Raw genomic sequence first — 5,848 nt, 5'->3', positions numbered from 1 at the left:
AGTGGCCTTCTTGATGTATGTTATCTTTTGGTCAGGTTGTAGCAGAGTATGTTGTACTTCTAACGTTCGATGATGGTAAGTTCATACCAGGATTATATATGTATTGGAATTTTTGCAGAGTGCAGCAGCAAATGCTTGCCTAACCGCCCGGGTTCAGCAACAGCAGAAGCTTTTCTTGTGGATCTCATCTGTGCACTATCAACCTCTGCACTCGGGTTGCTGCTGAGTGTCCTCATTGCATGGGTTGTGCAGGTGCTTCCAGGGTCTCAGTGACCCGTGTTTCTGCAAGTTGCAAGGAGCACCAAGGGAGTATGCGGCTCGGCAATTCTACTCTGGATGTCAGACTTGGGCCTCTTCTTTATAGTTGAACAAATGCGATGAGCTCCTGGAAAGGGATGGAAGCCAATCTTAAAATATGGTGGCTACAGATTCCCAGTACAGTTTCCCACCTGGCTAACACCAGTCCTAGTAAAGCACATCTATGCTTCATCTTCCCCCCCCCCCCCCCTTTTTTGGGAATCGACAGAAGGCCAAGGAGGCAATGGTGAGCCGTTAGCTCCAGCCTATCAGCCCCCTATGGAGTGTTCACACCACCCCAGCGAAATAGGCCTCGAGTTTGTGGCACCCCCATGCCACATGAAGAAAAAAACCTGGCGCACCCATTTTCACTGTCTGGGAATATTTTGTGCAAACACTGGCGTGAGATAAGCTAAGTGTAGATGATAGAACTGTGAGCTTCAAACAAGCTTTACTACTGCTGTCTTTCACTTGGGCAAAATCATATTTCCATTCGGCATCTGTAAGCGGGTGATCCAGATCTGCGCTCCAGCGATTGCAGACAGACTCCTTGTCAATGTGTTTGTCCTCTTCCAGAGCTGCATATAGTCAGCAGATGAGACCCCTGCTAAAATGGATTTATACTTAACTAGTGTTGTTCTTACCTGAAAAAAACAGGGATTGAAAAATGTCAATCTACCATTTCCCTGCTGAATCACAGTTTCATTCATGTTCATTCTCTACATCAAATACCTGGCCTCTCTTCAAAACTTCATATCGCCTCGACAGTAATAATATTGCTTCCCAGAATGGCATGTTAGTCCTTGTTCATACTCTGTGAATATGGGGTTTGATGATCCACCACCGCCCCCAAAATAGACCCCTTTGAAACAGAGTTTCTTCCTGATAAGTTCTCCTGCGTCATTTCTGTACAAAACTGGCTCAACGCTGACATTACAAGCCTGCAAGCCACATAATGGAGTCTACGCAAAGTCGAATAAATTTTTCAGTGACAAGAACTTACATTTTCAAGTATGTATCAAAGGGGCTTATTGAAAGAACATACTGTCAGCTGAGATCTCTGCAAGCAATATACTCCTTTTCATTAAAGAAGACTTCAAACAAATAATTAAAATAATGGCAATATAGTGAATGGTCTATGGCAGCTCTGTTCTAATGGGAATCCCTAGAATCCATCTAGCTCTGTTCAAAGCTACTATACACGATGTTGCCGGACTAGCCACTGTTGCAGGGAAATCTGATCACATCTCATCCCTTGTCATCACCATCAAATCGCTTCCTCCAGCCTGCAGTTTGCAGAGTGGGCTTCCATTTCTACTGGAAAGCCACATGTTTACGAAAGAACAAGGTCTAGAATTCAACACCAGTTATTGGGGCAGTAACTTCAATTGAATCCTACAAAAATAACTAAAGCTTACTGCCCCGCTATTCAACTTTCTTTCTTACTGTAAAAGGATCTTCTCTTCCAAGGTGAGTTTTGAATCTGATCCCAGCAACTCTGAGCTTTCTTGCATTAGGTGTTTCAGCTTAATTATTTCATTTTTGTTCGCTAGGATGGCCTCTCAGTGTGTGCAATGTGGTATCTAAATTAGCTCATACCAGTTTTTTATTTCCCCAATATATTTTCCTTGTATTGCACTTTGTAAAGTGTTGTCACCTCTTTAGATCCAGTGCATAGTATATAAAACTGTTAATAAATAATATCGAGCAAAGGGACATACAGATGTAAAAAAAAAAGAAGAAATCACAAGTGCAATCTTTCAGCTATTTCTGTAAATCCTTCCTTAAAACAGCATACATATCTAGTGAATATCATGGATTTTGTCTCGCAGTGTGAAGCAAAACAAAATAAAAATACCCCAGGGAAAGTAGGGTATGTAGTAATGCAATAAAGGCTATTAAGATATGTATATGGAGTATGGCGAAAAAGTCAAGTCTGCAGCTAACAGCACACAAGAGGAGGCAGTCCAAGGAAGTGATAAAATACAAGTTAGATAGTAATTAATTCCCATGATATTCATGGAGGCCTTTCCCCTAACCTCTCAGTATTCCTCCAGGAAGTCAAAACCCCATAGAGAGCAAACACTAGGGCCACCCTTTAACTCACTTGCTGCACATACCTTCCAACCCAAAGTTTTTCCAATGAGATCCCTTTCACATCCTTGCTGTATTGAATTTTGATAGCAAGGAACTTCAGGTGTTGGTGGGCTGCCATTTTTATTGGTAACAATACCAACAAACATAGTGTCTCCTTTCTCATCAGTTTACAGCCCAAGCACTGAGCTAGATGGGACATCTAACTGAAAATCTACTAACAACCTATCATATTTTCCGATAGTCAAAACCTGTTACACCATATCTGGGGCAGCTAAGTACAACTGCTGCACTCGTGTTAAGTTAGCGGTATTTGTGGGTCCTCATAAAGCATTTTTAGTGGCCTTGAGTGTACTCCAAAGGCATTTGTAGTGAGCAAGTTTACATCAATTGTTCATAGGACCCAAATGTTGCATATTCACTTGCACACAGCCATTTAGGATTTGAGAAGTGCTACTTCTTCAATTGATAGATCAGAAGTTGGTCTCAAGACACTATAAATGACAGGCGTCCTTTACCTCTGAAATGCCAGTGCAGCAAGGGTCATGTTCATCTGATGAGATTCTAGCATCTTTGGGAACTTGAGCCATGCATGTCTGGTGCTCGCTGTCAAGTCTGCAAATCGAAGGCCCCCTGTCCTGGTAAAGAAGGGTTCATTCCTGAAGGCGTTGTAATATACGTGCTTTGATCATATCATTTTCACACAGAAAAGGATGTCTCTGTTAGGCAGATTTCTCACGAAAACATCACCAATATCCTTAAGATCTAGAGATGAGCCAGAAAGATGCCCTCTATAAGCGTTGCTTTACTTTGTAGTGGAAGATGCGCTTTTCTAAAGACCTTATGTTCAGCTTCATTTGGACCTTAGGCTGACTAGCAGTTCAGTATTTTCCAAGGCTTGGTTCGTCATCTTGGACACTGAATCCAAGTATCTTGCCACCGCCAGTCCACCATTTTCTGTAGAGTGGCCACTCTTTAATAGGATTTGGATGTGGTTTCACCAAGGCACCGCCCAAATACAGTAAATTGAGCTTTAATATTGATGTTCTCACCTGCCTGTCATTCCCATATAATGAAGCAACATATTGAAAACATTGAAGTATGCTCTAAGAATGCACCTAGGCACCACTGAGCAATGTATAATAATCTGGGTAGTACAGTCATTTTTGCCAGTGCAATTCTATCCAGCAGGGAAACTTTGAGTCTGCCTTAAAATTCCACTGATTTCCCCTACATGTCTTGGCTGCAGTGACATTGCTATCATAGTGGTTTACCTCATTTGCACTGATTCAAATGCTATGGTGTCCAAACGAATCCTTTACAGCCCCAATGGGGAAAAACAGATAAGTCTTCAATGGGAATTGCAGGTAAGGCAGAGAATGCCAATTTGTGGCAGATACCTTTCAAACCAGAGATGACTCTGGATTATTCTCTGAGAGTTAGGAACATGAGAAACCCAACTTCACGGTTTGAGATGTATACCAGTGTGTTACCTCCAAGCTGTGATACACGCGAGATCTCAGTGTACTAATATTATTCATGGCCTTCTTCCATCTCCTCTCCCATGACAGAGGTTTCACTGCCAAGGAAAGCATCACTGGGGAAAACTGACAGGCCTGCCCATGCCCCTGCAAAGCTGGTAACATGGGGATATGATCCCGTTAGACAATGTACCTTTAGCAGTTATTATATACTTACTTTTACCCAGTACAGTAAATCACCACTTAATCGTAAATCTCCAAGGCGGTGTTCAAGTCCTCCAATTCTAAGATGTTGAGCACCTTCTATGTATCCAAGCAGGCAATTGCTTCATGTTACTTTCTACCTGTTGGTCATCAGGTTGAAACGGTCTCCTAAAGATCAATGTTGTATTTTTAATTGGAATTCAATACATATGGACTGAGTGTACCCGATCTTGGCATCACTGTTTAAGAGAGATTGGCCTATATCAGGGTTCTGCAAAGTCAGTCCTGGAGAGCTGGGTCCATGCCAGGTTTTTAGCTTATCCACATTTAGAAAAAAGATGTTTCAGAAATCTACATTTTTCTAAATGTGGATATGCTAAAAATCTGGCATGGACCCGGCTCTAAAGGACCGACTTTGCAGAATTCTCGCCTATATGATCCACACTTCAATTTTTGCCTGGCTTTGGGAATATCATCACTAATGCATCATACATTGGACTGTGTCAGGTAAAAAGACTGTCCAATGCCTCTTCAGACTTTTCTTCGGGGGCAAGTAATATTGCATATGCTAAATACATTTCCACTATGAGGCCACCAGTGCCCAGTGTTTTACCAATGCATGTCAACCTCATAGAATTGGCCACTTCATACCTAGTGATGGCCCAAGACAGTGACTCCCTATCATTGCTGGTGAAGACTGAACAGCTTGCATCTCCTAAATAGAGATAAAAGTCTGTCAGCACGGCTAGCGTGCACAAATATAGTAACATAATAGTTATCAAGCAATTTATTAATGCCAGTCTGTTCTGCTACCCATGTTGCTGTTACAATCATAATAGAAAAAAAGAGTCTACAATTCCCTCTCTCTATTAATCTGTGATACCAGAGTCCTACAACCTTTCTTCTACCTTGTTATGTTGCCAAGCTGAATAATACATTAAATCAAAGTTAATCAGGTAGACCTGTCTGCTAATTTTCATAAATCTTATTGTCCCATTGTTAGTGGGGTGGCCAGATGTATGGCAGCATCGCTGTCTTCAAATGGCACAGCACTAAGAAATGCCCTGTTGAAATATTGGATGATGTCTACTTCATGGTGGGTAAATTCAATACTGGTCTCCTGATTCTTCTTGCCATCTCTATGTCTTTCAATAGAGATGATCAGCTGAGGTTTCAACAGATTCTGAAGACATGAGGTACAAGGGCAGCATTCTAGATTGATTCTCCTAATTCTTAACCATATGCAAACAGAATGGGGCACTTCTCAGACCCAGCTCTTGTCGCAAGTGGGGTTCCTCAAGGTCTCAGTTTTAGCATCAAAATTGTTCATTTTGTATGGGACCCCTGAAGGTCCTGGAGAAGTCCAGCATCTCCTCTTGCTATTATGTAGAGAGAACTCAAATATGTTTTATTTTTTTGTTCTTGCAAAGACATATGTTTTGCCCGTTGTTACAAAATCCACAATTAATTATTAAAAAATTTCCAGATAAAATTCCAAAGTCATGTTAATTTGAAACTGCTGTTTGTCACTACTGGGAAAAAACAAGATCAAGTATTGTGCTTTTATTTCGCCATAATGCCTGATGTTAAATTTGCTTTATTGTAGATGCAGTCCAGTGTTTGGCCTATATTTAACCTTTACTGCGCCTTGGACATTCTCTTGCTTAGGAGCCCTTTATGCAATTTAAATTATGCCTTTGCAAAGAATGTTACTTCTAATTTCTTTTGGATATATGAGTAAATACTGTTCTTTTTTTGTACTTTGTAATTCT

Source organism: Pleurodeles waltl, chromosome 6, assembly GCF_031143425.1.
Source record: "Pleurodeles waltl isolate 20211129_DDA chromosome 6, aPleWal1.hap1.20221129, whole genome shotgun sequence".
Taxonomy (NCBI): Eukaryota; Metazoa; Chordata; class Amphibia; order Caudata; family Salamandridae; genus Pleurodeles; species Pleurodeles waltl.
The sequence above is the reverse complement of the archived record's forward strand: the minus strand, read 5'-3'. Positions refer to the sequence as shown.